Here is a 20541-nt window from a genome sequence, read left to right as displayed (position 1 = left end):
CTATAGCTATAGTTGGTAAAGAAGCAACATTCACTTGTATTAGCCAGGAGAGGGGGATGTTTGATATTTTGTGGTTTGCAGAGTGATTTTGCTTTTTTCTGTGCCCAGAAAAAATTATGAAGTGGCCATGTTTAGTCGCAGTTGATCATGGTCACAGTGTGACCTTGTCTGATGTTGACATTCCGAGAGATTGTATCTAAAGGGAGAACACATGGCCTAGCCGTGAGCAGTTAGGCAACTTCTAATAATACTGAGGCCATACTTTGTCAGGCCAAGTCCCCATGTCAGGGGCTGTTTTTCCCTTTCTCACCAGGCTTGTCACAATGTTCCTTTGTTTGCCCTTGTTTGAGTCAGGAAGCATAATTCACTCTGATATTTTCAATGAAGAGACTTTAATGAAAGTACAATCAGAGGTATGGCCAGGTTAAGGAAAAAAATAAAGTCAAAATTAGGCACTTGGAGGGGTGCCTGAGTGACTCAGTCAGTTAAGTATCTGACTCTTGGTTTTTGGCCCAGGTCCTAATCTCATGGGTTGTGAGATCGACCCCTATGTCTGCCCCATGCTCAATGTGGAGTCTGCTTGAGATCCTCTGTCTCTCTGCCCCTCCCCCTGCTCACACAAACACACACTCTCTCTCTTTCTCAAATAAATAAATAAAATCTTAAAGAAACCAATTATATACCTGGATATCAGCAACAATGGCAATCCATTACCACCACCACCAGCACCCCTTTCCAGAGCTGACAGATAAGGAGAGTAATCACTTAAACTGAAACCCAGTGAGAATGGGAACCCCAGAGGAGGGGCTGCCTTCTAAAAGACAGAGTTTTGGAGACATGAAGCCACTGTCAGAAATGCTTGAAGCAGGAGGGTTGGGGGAAGAAATATCCAACTTTTTCTCTCCTGCTGGTGCTTATCACGGCACGAACAAGAGCTGGTCTGCAGAGGAGCCTAGATTATGAAGTCAGAGCTTCCTAGGGCATATGGCAGGGCAGAAAAGAACAGACAATCAGTATGGAGATGGGGATGGAAAGTGGAAAATAACTGAAAGTGTTTTCATATCAAGAGAGAACAAGGGGGATTGGGGTGAGCAAGGAACGATCAACACATAAGTCAATTTATAAACTATGGCTGTAGAGGGGCACCTGGGTGGCTCAATGGGTTAAAGCCTTTGCCTTCGGCTCAGGGTCCTGGGATCAAGCCCTGCATCGGGCTCTCTGCTCAGCGGGAAGCCTGCTTCCCCCCAACCCCCTCTCTCTGCCCACCTCTCTGCCTACTTGTGATCACTCTCTGTCAAATAAATGAATAAAAATCTTAAAAAGGATGTACTCCCCACCTTTAAAAAATAAAATAAAATAAACTATGGCTGTAGATACTATGGAAGAACAACAGCGTGTGTCCTGGGTTGTCATAAAGGGTTGAAGACATACAGAGAGTTGATGGCCTGGTAAGGGTCAATTTTTCAGGTTCAAATGTATCCTCAACACTGCCCTGCCAACTCAATGGAATTTTTAAAACATAAGCTCTGGGGTAAGGGGGAAGTCTGAATACTATCTCCACAAAGTTCTTTCTTTTGCAAAGCTAGGCCACTGGAAGAATTCGTTGATTATATTTGAAAGGTGTAGGGGATGGAGGCTTCAATATGGCTTCAAGATTGAAAAAGAGTATGGTTAGGCCTTAGAGAAAGAAGCACATAGTGGCTGGTTTTGCCCTTGTATTGGGGGTACCTGTATGTCAGGTACCACTGTGTTGCTAGTTAAAGATATGAGAGGCTCGGGGGTAAGAATTAATACATGAGGAGAAGGGGGGGATATCTTAAACTATGACAGAAATGATAAGGATTTTTAATTCCAGATCGGAGATAGTTTTTGAGGAACAAAACTTTCACTATGGGAAAAATAACAGAGCATCTTATTTAGTGACGTTTTATGGATGGCTGGGATTTGTTTTTAATCAGATATGGTAAGAAACACAGACATGGAAATGACAATAATGAAGGAGGAAATGTATTATATTTATAGATCTCTAGAACAGAACGTTCAGCTTGCTATGCAGGGGGACCACATGGAGAAGCGTCAGGGTCAATCAGGAGGCAGAGGGAGTGAGGGGAAAATGTAGGCAAGAGATTTCTGTGTGAGTGAGGGTAAGCAGGCTTAGGTTTGGCTAGTTTGAGTAATTTCAGTGGGCTCTGGGGTTTAGGGGCTGTTTCTAGTCATTTGGTACCTCACTGTGACAGTTAATTTTATGTGTTAACTTAGCTGGGTCAGAGTACCCAGATACTTGCTCAAACATTATTCTGGATATTTCTGTGGAGGTGTTTTTTGTTTTTTGTTTTTGTTTTTGGTGAGATTGACTTTTACATCCCTGGGTCTTGCGTATAGCAGATTATCCTCCATCTAAGGCTTCTAGTAGAAGCCTTGACTAACACAAAGTTTAACCTCCCCTGAATGAGAAGGAATTTTGCCAGAAGATTCCTTTGGGACTAAAACTGCAACCCTCCCTAAATGTTCAGCTTGCCAGCTTGCCCCGCAGATTTAGATTACTAAGTCTCCATGATCACATGAGCCAATGCTTTAAAACAAAATCTCCCTCCCTCTCTCTCTCTCTCTCTCTCTCTCTCTAACACACACACACACACACACACACACACACACACACACACACACACACTGTTTTGTTTCTCTCTCTGGAGAAGTCTAATTCCCTGGACTTGGGTGATTGGGGCAGATGTCCAGTGGCCAGGAGTATGAGAGCTCAATAAAAGAGGTAGGAAGGGATGTGGGCTCTGGGATGAATGGTTTGCGTTTGAAGGTATGGATGTGAGTGGTTGACTGTCTCTAAGAATTCACTAACCCTGTAAGTAACATCCCTCCAGTATCAGGAAGGTCTTAGATGTCACAAAATACCAAAATACAGAGGGGGAAAAAAGACATATGGTTAATACAAGTGAGAAAGGAGGAAGCTATGGGAACTGATGGAATAGCTTGGGGACCATTCATATCTCCAAACAAAAATGCTACAGTAGCTGGGACTGAGAAACCTCCATGATGCATGAAGACAGGCAAGGCTCCTGCTCTCAATGTTCTTACATTAGAATGGAATGAATGCCTGGAGATAAGCAGTGGGCATTTTCAAATGTAAGAAGCTTACTAAAAGGGTGGCAAAGAAAAAAATGTCTGGTCATGGGCTGAGGTGGGTAATTAAAGTAGAGGAAGTTTTGGCTAGAAGAATCAAAGCTCTCGGAACTCCAGGCTTAGACCATTATTTAGAACAGATCCCTTTGGAACAGGAGGATACAGAGCACTCTTGGGCGACTCCCTCACCACCACACTCAGCCAGACATTCTCTAAATGAACAGAGAAGCACAGTAAAAAAGAATCAGTTGAGGTAACGCTACCAGAAGCATTGTCAGGTTGTAACCCTAGGAGGAGTGAGACAGGGGGGTTGGGAGGCTGCACCAGTGACTGGAAAAGTGATAACTGGCTTTTAATGAATTTATCTATAGGTCCCATAATTTCATATTGCTTTGTCTAGTCTCTGTGGTATAGGTGGCTAACTGTTCAGCTAATTAATTTCTTCTAGCAATTAATATTCCTTGGCAGATTTGTCAGACTCTTGCAGGTCCATGTGGCGCAGTGTCTGAATCAACGGGTTGTGAGCACAAGTAAAGGGTATTGTTTCCAAGCTAAGGCTTTTAAGAAACAAGAGTGTTTTCTCCCTGCTCTTTTCCCTTTATGGCTAATTCGGAGAGCAACCCCCCTGGGTGATCTTATAAATCATAACTTGCAGATGGCAAATGCATTGGCAGCATGGCTCCTTGGATGACTGTGGGGTGGACAGCAAACCGGTAGAGCAGGAACACCCACTTTGGACTATAACGTGAATCAGAAACAAACTTCCACTGGTTTGGAGCCATTGTTTATATTAGGTCTATTTCACGATCCTAAGCAATGTAAAGGTAAATGAAAATTATTTTCTCCATTTATAAAGGGCAAAGAGACCATTTTCCCCTTTCTCCCTTTTCTTAGTATTTCCTTGGAGACATAATAAATCTGAGGTTTTGCTCTAACCTTCGGAATAAAGGTAAATCTCACTAGGGATTAAGCATAGCCTCCAGATTTTATAATATGAGCTATTTCTGAAGGCAAGAGCCAAATAACCTCTATTTATGTAAAACGGTGCCTTTTCGAATGGGCTCAGAGGCCTCATGAGATGAATGGAGACTGTCACAAGCTTCAGCCCCTTTGTCTCTCAAGGAGATAAAATAAGTCTTAATTGCTCTTCCTACCACTTTTCTGCATAAATTTGAGTAAAATGCTTCCCAGATTTGGTAATCATTCTTCTCTACCTCATGCAAGTGTAAATCTATTAATGGTTACTCAATAATGAATTGTGTTTTCCCTCTCTCTTCTATATTGATATAGGAAGGTCTGTTTGTTGACAGGGTTGGATTATTTCTCCATCAGAGAAAAATGAAAAGAAAAGAATGGCTTTTAGAAAAAGCCAGTTGTCTGCATGTTTGCACGTGCGCTATGACTGTTGGTGTAGTTAGCAAGATATTATAAAGAAGAAATAAGCATGCAAGGACTGGCTGATTTGAAATTAGAAACAACAGTGATAGCAATCTAGAAATTTGGGCGTGAGAAGCCCACTGTTTCCAGACTCTGAAGAGCAGGAAATACAAAGGCCTTTAGCAAAGCAGTTATGTAAGAATTTACCAATTTAATGAAGAAACTCAGTCCTGTAGCACAGGTCAGGTTAAGAATGTTCCCTTCCTGCCAATGCCTATTGTTTTAGAATGCTATTATGTTGAGTGAATCCAGCATGGGTTTGAGGAAGTAATGAACACAGTCAGCTGAAGGGGAAAATTTGGGGGTATGGTCCTTGGAACATAGAATTGACAGAAAATAAATCAGAAAGAAACTTTCTGTTTTTTAGGAAAATGCTTTGCTATAAGAAATGATAAACCTGACTTTAAAAACTCTTGGCTAGAAATCTGATCCTGCAACTTTCCAGACAGCAAAGCGAGGACATAGAAACAATAGACTAGGGAGTTCCTCCCTGAAACCAGGTCCAAGATTTATTAAGAATTTCCTCTACCAAAGAACAAGAGTTTGGGGTGCCTGGTTGGCTTAGTCAGTTAAGCATCTGCCTTTGGCTCAGGGCATGATCCTGCAGTCCTGGGATCACATCTGGCTGAGTCTGCTTCTTTCTCTCCCTCTGCCTCTGCTCCTGTACTCACTCTCTCTCTCTCTCTCTCAGATAAATAAAATCTAAAAAAAAAAAAAAAAAAACATGAAACGAAACAAAAAAACAAGAGTTCTTCACAAGACCCATCCATCAGTATCTCATCCTTCCCTTGGACCACTGCCTTAGACCACTGCCTCTGGAGTTGGCAAAAGGGAGCTTTAGTTTGGATGTCCTGTCCAGGCCTACCCCTGACTGGTGGCAGGAATTTGTCTTTCCCATATTCTCAACCATAAGTTGCCATATCCAGAATAGATAGAAAGGACATATCACCAAGTGATCCTGGCCTTAAAGATGGTAAGATGGGACTTTGGATTGTCTCCCTTTGGGAAGAAGGCAAGTGGAAATTTGGGGAACAGATGGGTAGAGTTTAGGAAATTTTGCTTCGTATATCCCATTCATTCCACTTTTTCTCTTCTTCAGGTCTTCAGCACACACTTAGAATATTTTTCAAAACTTTCGAGATAAATTTATTTTTATTTTTATTTTCTTCCCAAACACAGGTAGATTTTAAGGCAGGAGCAAAAGTTTGAGATAAACTGAGATAAACACATCACTATTTTTTTTAGGGGGGGGTGGCTAACTAAGCACAGCCTAGGAAAGACACCACTAGTAAACAATCTTCTTAAATGAGTATTATGCTCTAATATCTTACAATTTGGATTTGACTCTGAATCCTAATAGTAAATGATTTATTTTCCTGCCTCCATGAAGGAATCCAGTTTAATCAGTATATACATAGATTGTTATTTATATTTAACTCTGGGGTATTTATGCCATGAGCTACAAAGCCAAAGAAAGCTACAGTGTCCTTACAGAAAATGCATGCTCTTCTTCCACTGTGGGGATGGGGTGATCCACAGTTGTGCTGGCTTAATCATGCCTGCACCTGGAAATCAATCACTCTTCTGGAGACTGCAGCCCATTAGGCATCAGCACAAAAAGGACTCTTGCCAGGTAGAAACAGGAGCAAAAAACGCAATTCCAATATCTGACAGTGATTGAACATAGGCCAAAGCTTTGCCCAGAATCCCTGGACTCGAAACATGCACAGAAATGTTGCTGAATGCGTGGCTCATTCTTTCTTCAGAACAAGACTGCCCTGATTTTTTTTTTTTTATTATACAACTTATCCACAGCAAGTACATGGAATACAAAACTAGACCTATATGTTCTTTGGAAAAGGTGTATTATGGTATTAGAGGTATTAGAGGTATACTCCAAGTAGACAGTTCAGCGACAAAGAATTGGGTCCTGAACGGCCCACCCATGTATAAGACTTTTCTAAGAAGGTAAGAATTTTATAAACTTAACCCTTTCCTCCTGCACATCATGCCTGAACTGCCTACGTCATTTAGTCCCCTTCCCCAAAGGGTTCATTTAAACCTTGGCCCAATCTAGATCTTTCCTGGAATCACAAAAACCACAGAATGCTGGCATAAGAAAGCTCCATAAGCAATTTCCCTTCATCCCCTTGTTATAAGTACTGGAAAACTAAGCCCAAGAATGATGAAGCGATTTATCCACTTTCAAATAGCTAATCAACAGAGGACTCAGGATTAGGTCTCCAGGCTCCCATCTCCTAGACCAGAGCTTTTCTCTTGTTTACAAACACTTTTCTATTCACATTCAGATTTCTGAATGTTGGTAGACATAACTGAATAAATGACATTTTTATCTGTTACTATTAGGTAATCAAGTACAATTCTAAATTTTAACACTGGTGAAAAGACACATAAGAGGCAACCCCCATGCTCTGTTTGAAAAGAAGCAAACAGTGCTCCTGAATTCCATTATGAATTGCATCCTTTATACTTACAGATCTTCCTCAAACAAAGATTTATTGCCTGATAATCTGGAGTGAGAATATTATCTTGTCAAAAGAAGAAACTTACCCTGGAGAGAGGGATGTAGTAAGTGACAGCGAAGACGGTTAAGGTTGATAATTATTCAGTTAGTTATCTCATTTTTCACTCTTTCTGTATGTATATATTTAGTTCCTGTGATGTTTGCAAGATATTGTGCTAAGGTCCATGGGGAATACAAAAGCAAATAAGACCTATGTCTGCTATCAGTGAACTAGCTTCTGGTCTGTTAAGGAGAACTAAGTAATGGTATTAGACATGGTATTTTGAATCTGTAGGAGAAGCGAAAACTCTGATGTTTCTGGAGAAAAAGTTCAGCTGGCATGTTTTCCCTACATATCCATTTAAAAAAAAGCTTTATTGCAGTATCATTATCAGGAAAAACCACATATATTTTTACAGCAAACAGTTTGATATACTTTGACACAGGTAGGCATCCATGAAAAATCACCATAGTCAAGATGAAGAACACATTCATAACTTTGCAAAATTTGCTACTGCATTTTTACAATCCCTTCCTCTCACCTCTCCTTGACCCCACCCCCAAGCCCAACAAAATCCTGACTGCTTCATTGTAGATTACTATAGATTAAGTTTCATTTTTTGATCATTTTATATGAACGGAATCATCAATTTTTTTTTTTGTTTGGCTTTTATTATGCAGCATAACTTTTTTTTTGAGATCCACTTATACTGTTGTGTGTATCAACAGGTCACTCATTTTTATCACCAATATTCCACTGAATATATAAATATGTTTATATTGTTATATATAATATTGTAAAATTATTCAGTGGAATGATACTATATCCATATCTATACCTGCAACCACAATAAATTGTTAACCATTTGTCTGTTACTGAAAATTTGGGCAGTTTTCAATTTTTAGCTTTTACAAATAAAACTATGAACATTCATGTACAAGTCTTTATTTATGTGGGTAAATGCTTTCATTTATCTTGAGTTTATACCAGGGAGTGGAGTGTTTGGGTCATATGGTAAATAGATGTTTAACTTTTTAAGAAAAGGCCAAACTGTTTTCCAGAGTGCCTATACCTTTTTGCATTTTCACTGGCAATGTGTGAGAGTTCCAGTTGCTCCACATACTTGCCAACACTTGATATGGTCAGTCTTTTTAATTTCAGCTTTTCTAAAATTATCCATTTACACTCACTGATTTACAGAAAGGCTGGTAACCTCTTTAGAAAAAAACCTTGAATCCATTCTACCATTTGTTTTCAGAAATATATGCCTGATCCTGCAGAGAGAAACAAAATGCACCATTGAGGGGAAAATGAGCTTATCATGAAGGGGAAAAAAGACTGTTTCACAGGATACCAGATTTAGCAACAAAGATGGAAGAGACTAGCAATCCTGAAAACTATGTGTTGGTGAGAGCAGAACTCATCTTATTCCAGTTTTGCTAGCATTATGCATATGCACAGGGGAGAGAGTTATTACATCCCTGAAGCCTGTAGTACCAAAGTATGCAAGAAACCTTGCTAGGGATCTGCCCAAATATCACAAAAGATGTGTTGTCTTTTTCACTTCATAAGAGTAATGCGGGGACTTCTGTGGTTGAGTTGTTCCCATTCCACCAGGATTAGGTATGGCAGCTTCCCAGCTTTGCCCGGTTCCATGTGATGGCAGTGGTGTTGGTAGGTGCAGAGTTCCAAGTCCAGGGGACACCACTGAGGAACTATTGGGCTCAGGCTAGTTCAAGGGGTTGAGTTCTTATCAGGATTTGATTATGGAAGCATGAAAACAGCCTTGAGGGCTATTGAAAAGGGACTGAATTTCTGGTTGTGTCTCTGAAACTATCAAGTTGAGGGTCAGAGTCATTGATATTTGGTGGAATAGATGGGACTACACTTGTACTCACTGAATGCTGACGCCTGAGACATTGAGGTAACAGACTTAAGTAGTCATAAAGCTAGGTAGAATTAAGAGCTTTAAGAGGGGCGCCTGGGTGGCTCAGTGGTTTAAGCCGCTGCCTTCAGCTCAGGTCATGATCTCAGGGTCCTGGGATCGAGCCCCGCATCGGGCTCTCTGCTTGGCAGGGAGCCTGCTTCCCTCTCACTCTCTCTGCTTGCCTCTCTGCCTACTTGTGATCTCTCTCTGTCAAATAAATAAATAAAATCTTTAAAAAAAAAAAAAAAAAAAGAGCTTTAAGAGATGGATAAAGATAGCAGACATTAACTGAGAACTTAATGATGTGTCAGGTAGTATTCAGAGTGCTTTAAATGGATGAATTCATTTGGTCTCATAACATAGGGCTTTTACATTATGGGTTGCAAAATTAAAAAAAAAAAAGCACTAATGTGTCCTCATAGAAACCACGTGTTTTTCTTCGTAAACTTTGGGGATGTAGTACCACAGAGATGTATTCACTTTATCATGACTGTAACTGTGAGTGGCTGTCAAAATTATCTCCCTTTTACCGGTGAAGAATTTGAGACCCAACAGGTTTAAGTGAATTTCCTAAGGTTATAGAGCTAAGATGTGGCAGAGACAAGATAAGAATCAGGGCAGTCTGGATCCAGAGCCCATGCTCTTAATCACTCTGCCACATTGACTCTAGAAAGAAGTAAAAAATCCTACTGAGTTTGGTGAAATGTAATTTTTTTTTTTTTTTTTTTTTTTTTACTGAAGGAATAGGAATAGGCTCATGTAAGATACAGTATTCTAAATTATCTCTTTGAAGAACTGTGGAAGTAAAGACTTGGAAATTTGTAAGAATTAGGACAGAATGGAAAGCGTTTCTGTTGGACATTCAATAATGCCAATGATTTTGTATATATTATATTCACTCTGAATTTGAACATAAATACAATGAAAGCAGCCTATATCAACCAAAGCTTATTTGGCTTATTGAGGAAACATATATATATTTTTTAACTTTTATGTAATATAATACATATTTGAATTGTATCCTTCTGTCTTCTGGTCACTTGGAGCCACCATTTGTGGTTTTTTGTTTGTTAGTTTGTTTTTTACTACAGCATGGTGGGGGAGAACATGTATTAGGGCATAGAACTTCCTGGGCTTGTCTCTTCCTGGCTTTCCTACTTTTTAGCTGAGTGGCCTTGAACATATTCTTAATCTCTTCTTCGAATTGTGAGGAGTCTGCGAATTTACCTAAGTGCAAGCTAACAAGTTAGTCTGCCACTACTTCTTGGATTCTAGCGGAAGACACAAGACTCATGAGTCAGAGACAAAGGACATCATTACTCTAGGCAACAACAGTAGCCAGAGCTTCAGCTTTTGTGCCAGGTACCTGAGTGCCAGTCTCTATGGGGTGCTGATGCAAAGAGGGCAAGAGATGCTTACATGGGCTATGGGTTGTTACAGGAGAGGAACCTCCAGTGTAGAGAACCCAAATCTTTTATGAGAGACAGTAAACCTGCCTAGCTTTTGCCCTGAAAGGAGATGTTACCTTTGTTACATCTGGAAAATAAACAAACCTGCCTTTGTACCTGAGGGAGACGCTACCTCTATGCTCCAAGCCTGTTTACTATACAAACATCCTTGAAAAAACAGTCTAGAAACATGACAGCCAGTATTTCTGTTCACAAGATGTACAAAAATGTGAGAGACCCATGGAGAGTTGTCTCCCAGTACCTCTATATGTACAATTTATTCATCTATGGAAAGGAATTTTTGGGTCCCCAATGTTGGGTCCCCCAATAATGGGTCCATGGTCAAAGGAGCAAGACTGATACAAAGCGCAGGTCAAGCAAAGCTTTATTTCACACCAAGCATCAAGAATCAGACCGAGCATCAAACAGAGAGGACAACCCCTCCCTGCTTTCCAGACTAACTTTTATAGAGCAAAGGCCACGTGGTTGGGCCTGGCCACACACAGGTGGCTAATTGAATTACAATTCACTCCATAGTAGCTATGGAAACTAGCCTATCGCCTTGGTAGCTAGGAGAAAGTATGCACCCCCACTGATTGAATGTCTCCACCTGACCTGACCCACCCTTGTATTTGGGCTGTTACCTGGGATTGGTTTCCCGGACTTGCTTTTAAATAAGTTCCCCTGGGGGGGCAGGGTCAATTTAAGTTTTACTGCATAAACAACAAAATGGCTGTTCAACCGAGGTGGGGCTGCTCTAGCTAAATAGGCCCTTACAGAATAACTACGAATCTTCACAGGGTTGCTGTGAGGATGTAATTAGATTCTATTTAAAAAGAACTTAGAAGGTATCTGCCATATTTTAAGCATTCGGTCATCACAGTTCTTGTAGCTATTATTTATTAGTATTATTTTCCCCTTCCCCCCTTCCAAAGAAAGAAAATTGGACATGATCTCATGGAATTGTAGGAAGTCTTACAAAGGATTCCTGGGGATTATCTGTTATACATTACTCTAAACTGTTTCTCATTCAATTCTCTATTACTTAAATGTCTCCTTCTATATTCTCTAGCCCTCTCTGACTTCCTTTGTTTCCAAAATATGGCCACTGTCCCATCTCCTTTGTTCCCCAAAGAACAACAAGTGGAATATTCTTCTGTGTAGCCAATTTCCACTGAAGGTTTGGCTAAAATGAATTCTGCTGAAACTTTTCTATTAGTCATTGTCATTCTAAAGTTCTTTAGCTGTGGCTTTCATCAGGGGATTACTTCCCCTTAAAACCATCCCCACCCAACCCAACCACCAGCAATGGGAAAATCTTGTGGTCTTTTACTCTTTTATGCAGAGTTATTTACAGCCTTTTTGTCCCAAGACTAGCCTGGGGCCTTCTTTTGTAACTAGAGGTCCATTAATATGCTTTTCATAAATGAAAAAGCGATTTATCCCCCTAAGATAAATTCTGCAATTTCCCTAGGATGTAGAAGTGGTTGAGGTCAAATTAAAAAATACATTAGTTTTCCTTCTAGCTCAAAAAGAAGCCGTTTAGAATTGCTAATTTTTAAAATAATCTCTAGAGTTTGGTCAACATGTTTAGTCAGTCTTTCAGATAAAAATCCAGGGTATAGAACATTCAATTGATTTATTCAAGAAAAGCAGCAAATTCACGGTGAAATCATAATGAAACAACACCTGGATGATTCATAGTACAGCGCTTTAGCTTTTTAAAGTTTAATAAAGGTATGTGTTGGGTCGGTTGCTCCGGGAATGCAGGAGAAACAATAAAAATGAACGCCGGTCCGCCATCTTCCAGGCTCCCCCACTTTCCTAACTCTTGACTCTCTTGCAATAAGGATGTATGCCCAGGTCACGTCTCCACAAGTAACCTGATACCTATGCAGGAAACAGGAGCATCAAGACTCCCCTGACCCTCTGATCACCAAATACCTTACCATATATGGATGTGAACCCATGCCCTGCCTTGGCCTGATAAAAGACCCTGTGGCCCGCTGACTCCCTCCCAGGGCGACTTCCTCAACTCCCCCTTCTGGAGTTGCGAAACCTTGCCCAAGAGTGCCAACCTCCTCCTGGCATGACTTTCCTGGCTCCCCTTCTCCTGAGACCCAAAACATCGCCACATCGCCAGAGAGTGCCTTTAATAAATCTTGCCTTGCGCCTACCTCTCCTGGTGTCGTGTTTATCTCCTCTGTAAAACCTTACATTTGGTGCCGAAACCCGGAGGAGATCAAGCCCCCACCCTGGTTGGGAGACTCTCTTATCTCCCTATCTGGACCTGGACCTGCCTTTCCAAACGCCACTTCCGAAGCCGTGGTGAGTTTCCCCTGATTCCGCGCCTCCGTCCGGAAAGCCCTGCCCTAACCTCGGCCAAGTCAGGGCTGACCCCGCTGGTCACCAGGTGACCTCCGTGACTCCAGAGAGGCTGGGAGACGTCCTAACCTCCATGGCAGTCAGCACAGTTCTTCCGCAATCCCAGAGGAAGACGCCTTCCTCCAGCCCTCGGTTTGCCTGGCAATGAATCATGGGGACCTCCCAATCCAAATTCGACTCTAAAATACCCCTGGGGTGTTTTAGGCTTGTTGGCCAATTTTAAAACCCTGGAACTGGACCAGGACTGCAAAAGCAACGTTACTGTACTGTCACTTGGCCACAATACCGATTAGACAATCAGTCCCAATGGCCTCTGGAAGGCATTTTTAATTATCAGATTCTCATGGACCTAAATAACCTCAGCAGACACCAAGGCAGATGGGCCAAGGTCCCTTGTTCAGGCTTTCTGAACCGGCGCTCTCGTCTACCCCTCCCCTTCCCCACTCCTATCCCAGCTCCTTACAGAGTTATCCGCAGTAAATGTGAAACTTCAATCAAAGTTTACTGAAGGTCAAATTGATGAGGGAGCAGAAGGCTGGCTGAATACAAAGCAAAAACTGGCACCTTACACCCCCTCACCCCTCCCCCCAACCTCGGTAACATGTGTGGCACTCCTCAGGCATTCCTGGCAGCCCTAAAAGAAAAACAAATGGTTAACCTGCAGAGATCACAATCCTGCAAGACAGGAGTCTCCCTCAGTTTACAAATGTCCCAGTGATTTACAGCAAAGAAGCTATCTTATCAATAGCCCGACTTCCGGAGACAAGTAACTCAGTTCCACAAGCCCTAACATCACTCTCCTCTCCATAAAACTGAAGGAGGCTGGGGCAGAAGGAAATGTAAATAAAGTTAAATTTCTTCTCAACTTAAAACTCACTGACCAGGATGTCTGATAGGAGGAATGTGACATTGCACCAGGAAACTCCCAATTGTCTTCGTGTTAGTGCCTCATTAAAGGGAAAAACAGCCTTGGCTTCACAATAACCAGGCCTCCAGTATCCTGACAGTCTTCTTTACTGTGACAGCCCTTCTTAACGTCCCCTTTGTCCTCACCTACCCAACTCCTGTGTATATAATCAGCTACTCCTCAGGATATCAGGGCAGCATCTCCTCCTGCCCACGGGTCCTGTCCCTGTGCTTTAAAGTTGTGGAAGGTTTGTGAAGGGAAATCATTCAGGAACCCAATGAAAAGCCGGCCGTATTTCTTAACCGACTTACTGAGACACTGACTCAATACACCCGCCTACACCTGGCCTCTCCGGCTGGGGCGACTGTTTTAGCTACCCACTTTATTTCTCAGTCAGCCACCGACATTCGGAAAAAATTAAAGCGGAGGAGGGCCCTCAAACTCCCATTTCTGATCTGGTGAAAATGGCATTTAAAGTCTTTAACTCCTGAGAGGAGGGAGCAGAACTTAAGCACCAAGCCAGACTCCAACAGAAGGTCCAACTGCAGACCCAAGCCCTGGTAGCAGCCCTGAGGCCGGCAGGTTCTGGGAGTCAACAGAAGGGAGCACCTAACCGCGTCCATCCGGGGGCCTGTTTCAAGTGCAGAGCTGAGGGACACTGGGCCCGTCAATGCCCCAATCCAAAAGCGCCTACTAGGCCGTGCCCTCAATGCCGCATGATGGGCCACTGGAAATCGGACTGCCCCAGCCTCGTGGATTCCCAGTGCCTCCATGCAGGGGAGACCCTGAGGCGGTAAGTCCTGCCTTCCAACTTCTTAGATTGGAGGATGACTGATGGAGCCCAGACTCAGACACCCCTCTCACCCATGCCGAGCCCAGGGTCACACTCCAGGTAGTAGGTAAGTCCATTTCCTTTCTGTGGAACATGGGGGCTACCTTTTCTGTCCTGCCTTCCTAGTCGGGTCCTACTCATCCCTCCCCAGTTGCAGTTATGGGAATTGATGGTACTTCCTCCACTCCAAAGGCCACCCCACCCCTTACATGCAGCCTGGATGGGTTCCTCTTCTCACACTCCTTCCTCATTATCCTTTCCTGCCCTGTTCCACTACTAGGCAGGGACATCCTCCACAAACTTCAGGCCACCATTCGTCTCTCTCCCTCCCCCTCGACTTCTGCTCACCTCATCTTCCCTCTACTCCCTCTGACTTGTCCTCTATCCCGGACCATCTCCCTTCTGTAGACCCGCAGGTATGGGACATTTCCAGACCTATAGTAGCAACCCACTAGGGAGGACTTAAGCCCACCAGTGACCACCTTTGGCAGCAGGGTCTCCTTATCCCCATTAACTCTCTATGCAACACCCCCATCCTCCCCGCTAAAAAGCCCTCAGGAGCTTATCACCTGGTACAGGACCTGAGACTTATTAACAAGGCAGTGGTCCCACTCCATCCGGTGGTCCCAATCCCTACACTCTCCTTTCCAATGTTCCCCCACACACTACGCACTTCTCATGGATCTCAAGGATGCATTCTTCACTATCCCCCTTCATCTGGACTCCTATTTCCTCTTTGCCTTCACCTGGGAGGACCTGGAAATGCATGTTTCTGGACAGCTAACCTGGATGGCCCTGCCCCAGGGCTTCCGAGATAGCCCTCACATCTTTGGTCAGGCCCTGGCCAAAGATTTCCAACAGTGCATGCTCGTGGCCAGCACTCTCCTCCAATATGTAGATGATCTCTTCCTCTGCAGCCCCTCCCTCCCTTCCTCTCAGGAGGACACCGCCACTCTGCTCAATTTCCTTGGCTCCAAGGGATACAGAATGACACCTGCCAAGGCCCAACTCTGTAATCCCTTGGTCACCTACTTGGGAATATTACTAACTCCCACTTCCAAATCCCTCACAGGAGACCATATCTGCCTTCTACAAGACCTACAACCCCCTCAGAATGCAGATGATATACTGTGATTTCTAGGACTGGTGGGCTTTTTTAGACAGTGGATCCCCAATTTTGCCATTCTGGCCCAGCCCCTATACAGGGCCGCCAAAGACACACCACAGGGAGCTCTAACTAACCGAGGCTCCATCAGACATCTGTTCTACCTGCTCAGGAGCCACCTAATTTCGGGACCAAGTCTGGCCTTGCCTGACCCTTCAAAGCCTTTCACCTTTCCACTGATGAACGGTCTGGGTTGGCCACCGGCCTCCTGGCCCAACCGACTGGTCCCACCTACCAGGCGGTAGTCTATCTCTCCAAGCAACTAGATGTCACCGCTCAGGGTTGGTTGAGGCAGGTTGCCTCAGGGCCCTAGTTGCAGCCACTTCTCTTACAAAGGAGACCCTCAAACTTACCTTAGCAGACAGCCCCTCATGGTCTTCTCCCCCCATTGACTGATGGACTTAGTCAGCCACAAATCCTTGGCACAACTCACTCCTTCCCATCTCCAACTCTACCACCTGCTATTCATAGAAAATCCCCAGGTCACTCTGTCTCCCCTCGCCTAAATCCCACCACTCTCTTGCTGACACCTTCGTCTACTCCCACTCCTTCCCACTCCTGCTCTCAACTCCTGGAAGAACTCTCTCCCTCCCATCCAGGACTTTTGGACCAGCTGCTGCCTGACCCGGATCGCACTCTGTTCGTGGATGGGAGCTCCCTCATAGTGCCAGATGGACAGCGACATGCAGCCCATGCAGTGGTCACCCTAAACGTTGTCATAGAAGCAGCCCCCCCTTCCCATTGGGACCACTTCTGAAAAGGCAGAACTCATGGCTCTCACCAAGGCCCTTCATTTATCTGAGGGCCAACGGGTCACTATTTATACTGACTCCAAATATGCTTTCCTTATTACCCACACTCACTCTGTCCTCTGGTGAGAAAGGGGATTTCTCATGACCAAGGGAACCCCCATAGTCAACGGGCCTCTCATTGCCAAACTCCTTGAGGCTCTCAATTACCCTACCGAGCTGGCTATTGTCCACTGCCATGGCCATCAGGCCTCCAAGGACCCCATCTCTTTAGGGAACAGCAAGGCCGACTCTATTGCCCGACAGATGGCCTTAAATTCCTCTCCAGCCCCTCTCCTGTTACTCAACACTCCCCACAGTCCCTCATACACTGATGAGGAGACTCGAGCCCTCAAAACATTAGGTGGCAGGTTGGGCGACAAAGGATGGTATTATGTCCAGGACAAAATTGCCCTTCCAAACAGCCTAATCCACACCCTCATTACTGACATCCACCAGTCCCTCCACATCGGTCTAAAGGCCCTATACCAATTTCTCCAACCTCTCTTTCACCACCCCCTCCTCCAAAAACACCATTAAGGAGGTACACCAGGCCCGCAGAACCTGTTCTGCGGTCAACGCCCAGGGCGACCTCCGCAGACGGGGACCCACCCACCAGCTCTGCGGGCATCAGCCAGGCGAGGACTGGCAACTTGACTTCACTCACATGCCTCGACACAAAACCTTCAGATACCTGCTAACTCTCATGGATACCTTCACAGGCTGGATCGAGGCATTCCCCACTTCTAGGGAAACAGAAGACGTGGTTGCCGTGGTTCTCACCGAACACATCATCCCGAGATTTGGACTCCCTCGAAACCTACAATCGGACAACGGACCAGCCTTCTTCTCCAGCATCACACAACAAATCTCAGAGCCTCAACATCACCTGGAAACTCCATATCCCCTATTACCCCCAATCCTCGGGTAAGGTCGAGAGGGCCAACGGCCTCCTCAAGAAACAACTCACCAAACTCACTCTTGAAACCTGCCTCTCTTGGCCAACCCTTCTCCCACTAACACTCACCCACCTTAGGGCATCTTCTTACAGCCCGTCAGGACTGAGCCCCTTTGAGCTCCTGTGCGGCAGGCTCTTCCTACTCAATCACAATCTGCCTGCCTCTCCTCCACCCCTCCTATATTATCTGCCCTATCTGACCCTCTTATGAGCCCCCCTAAGGGCTCATGCAGATGCAACCATCCCTGCCCCCGACAGCCTGGGTGGAAACTTCCCCCAGGCCCTAAATCCCCGGGGACCAAGTTCTCCCACGAGAATTTCACCCAAAGTCCTTACAGCCCAGGTGGACTGGTCGCCATACTGTTATTCTTACAACTCCCACTGCGACAAAACTTCTGGAACACCACCCGTGAGTACACATCTCCAACCTAAAACGAACTCCACCACAGGATGGCTGGACTTCCCAGACCCTGGGGCCCATGTGGATGTGGATTTCCATGCCACTTCTCCTCACCCTCCTCCCTTCTAGCCCCCCTCCCAATAGCTGCCCCTCCGGTGACCCTGGATTCAGGTGGTGCTTCTTCCTAGTGGAAACTTGAACCCATGGGGACACCACACGGTCTAGTCAGCTGGTCACCACAGATTGCCAGCCCGGTTGGTGCCAGCCCTCGCAGAAATGGCCGTCCTCTCCACCTCCCTCCTGCGACAGAAAAGGGCTGTGTTTCTTCCCCTGGTTATTGGGGTCTCCTTAGCGTCTTCCTTAGTGGCCACTGGACTGGGCACCGGGGCCCTAGATCACTCCATAGACACTACCTGGGACTTATCCAAACAGCTCCGAACAGCCGTGGAGGCCTCAGCCGAGTCCTTGACATCTCTACACAACAGATTACCTCAGTGGCCCAGGTAGCCCTACAGAACCGAGGAGCCCTGGACCTTCTCACTGTGAACAAGGGAGAAACCTGTGTATTCCTCAGTGAAAAATGCTGCTATTATATCAATGAATCCTGTATATCAATGATATCCTGTTGAAACTAATATCGATGCCCTGACAAAAATCTGCAACTCCCTTCATGGCCAACATTGCCCTGGAATAAACCCCCCTCAATTGTGGCTCTCCCCCTTAACGACCTGGCTCCTTCCAATCCTAGGTCCCCTTATTTTCCTCTGCCTATTATCACTAATCACCCCCTGTGTTCTTCGCTTCATTCAGGATCACATCCGTGAGGTTTCCAGGGTCACTGTCTACCAACTCCTCCTGCATCCCTATATCTGCCTACCCACATCTGAAAAACCGTATAATGATGCTCCTTCGCCAGCAGGAAGTAGCCAGATCTGAATCACTGCCCCTATGACACCAAAAAGGTCAGAATGTTGGGTCAGCAGCTCCGGGAATGCAGGAGAAACATTAAAAATGACCGCCCGGCCGCCATCTTCCAGACCCACCCCCACCCCTTTCCTTAACTCTTGACTCTCCCACCATAAGGATGTATGCCCAGGTCACGTCTCAACAAGTAACCTGATACCTATGCAGGAAACAGGAGCATCAAGACTCCCCTGACCCTCTGATCACCAAATACCTTACCATATATGGTTGTGAACCCATGCCCTGCCTTGGCCCCGATAAAAGATCCCCCCGACTCCCTCCCAGCGTGACTTCCCGGACAGGGAGTCACGGAACCTCACCTGAGGGTGCCTTTAAGAAATCTTGCCTTGCGCCTACCTCATCTGGTGTCGTGTTTATCTCACCTGTAAAACCTTACAGTATGTAACTTCTAGTTTCATATATCAATATGAAATCTAAATAAGGTAGAACAATGTCTTCTCTATTCTTACAGTATAGTTGAAAGCAAAGCAAATAATATTTGGGGATTCCAGAATTAAGAACTACTACTTAAATGTAGGGTACTTCTTTGCTGTTATTCTTCAATAAGAATAGTGTCAATTATTAGTACACTACTTAAGTTTAGTAAAATGCAACATCCATTATTCTTAAGAATGGAATGCTTTTCTCTTTACCTCCCTATAAAAGATCCCGATATTTATTAAGTAGAGATATTTATTTTGGCATATTACAGTTGGTTGAATTTCTTCATGCAAGTTTTCATTCTACCTTCTCTTTTGAATACTTATATAATTTTTCCCACTGTTCAAAAAGCAATGAAAACAAAACATTTTATATCAGCATTTTAATGAACTTTGCTTTAATGATTAACTCAATGTGAAGTTAGTCACACTTAATTGAGTTACAAAAATAGAAAATATTCAGATGCTTGAGTTAAGGGTACAATGATATTAGGTACAACAAAATCCTATTTAACTAAACTTACCAGATGGTAACGTTCAATTAAGTTTTCATTTTATTTGTTTGTTTTGGAAAAATCAGAGGAGGGAAGGAGGGACTATTATCAGGTGAGAAAAATAAAACATTTTGTTTCAACATTCATCCTCTCTCCTGAGAAATTCGACTAGTGGCTTTTATATATATAGATAGATAGATAGATAGATAGTTGAGGAAGGCCCAGAATAAACATATACTTATACACACACATATACATATACACATACTTTGATATTTTAGGTACACCATGAAATGATCTCATTGGTACCATATTCCAAAATGGACAATCCTAACTCACCTAAATTTCATATGTCTAATAAGGAGAAGACAAATTCTCTATTTTTCTCCTTAAAAAAAAATCCAATTAGTTAACATACAACGTTATATTAGTTTCAGCTGTAGAATTTAGTAATGCATCACCTGGTGCTCATCACGACAAATGCACTCCTTCATCTGTATCACTCATTTCCCCCCGCCCTCTGGTAACCATCATATTGTTCTCTATTATTAAGAGTGTGTTTCATGGTTTTTCTCTATCTTTTCCCCCCTTTGCTCTTTTTCTTTCTTAAACTACACATGAGTGAAATCATACAGTGTTTGTCTTTCTCTGACTTATTTTGCTTAGCATTATACTCTCTACCTCTATCCATGTCTTTGCAAATGGTAAGAGTTCATTCTTCTTTATGGCTGAGTGAT

The sequence above is a fragment of the Meles meles genome, chromosome 4 (genome assembly GCF_922984935.1).
Source record: "Meles meles chromosome 4, mMelMel3.1 paternal haplotype, whole genome shotgun sequence".
Classification (NCBI taxonomy): Eukaryota; Metazoa; Chordata; class Mammalia; order Carnivora; family Mustelidae; genus Meles; species Meles meles.
The sequence above is the reverse complement of the archived record's forward strand: the minus strand, read 5'-3'. Positions refer to the sequence as shown.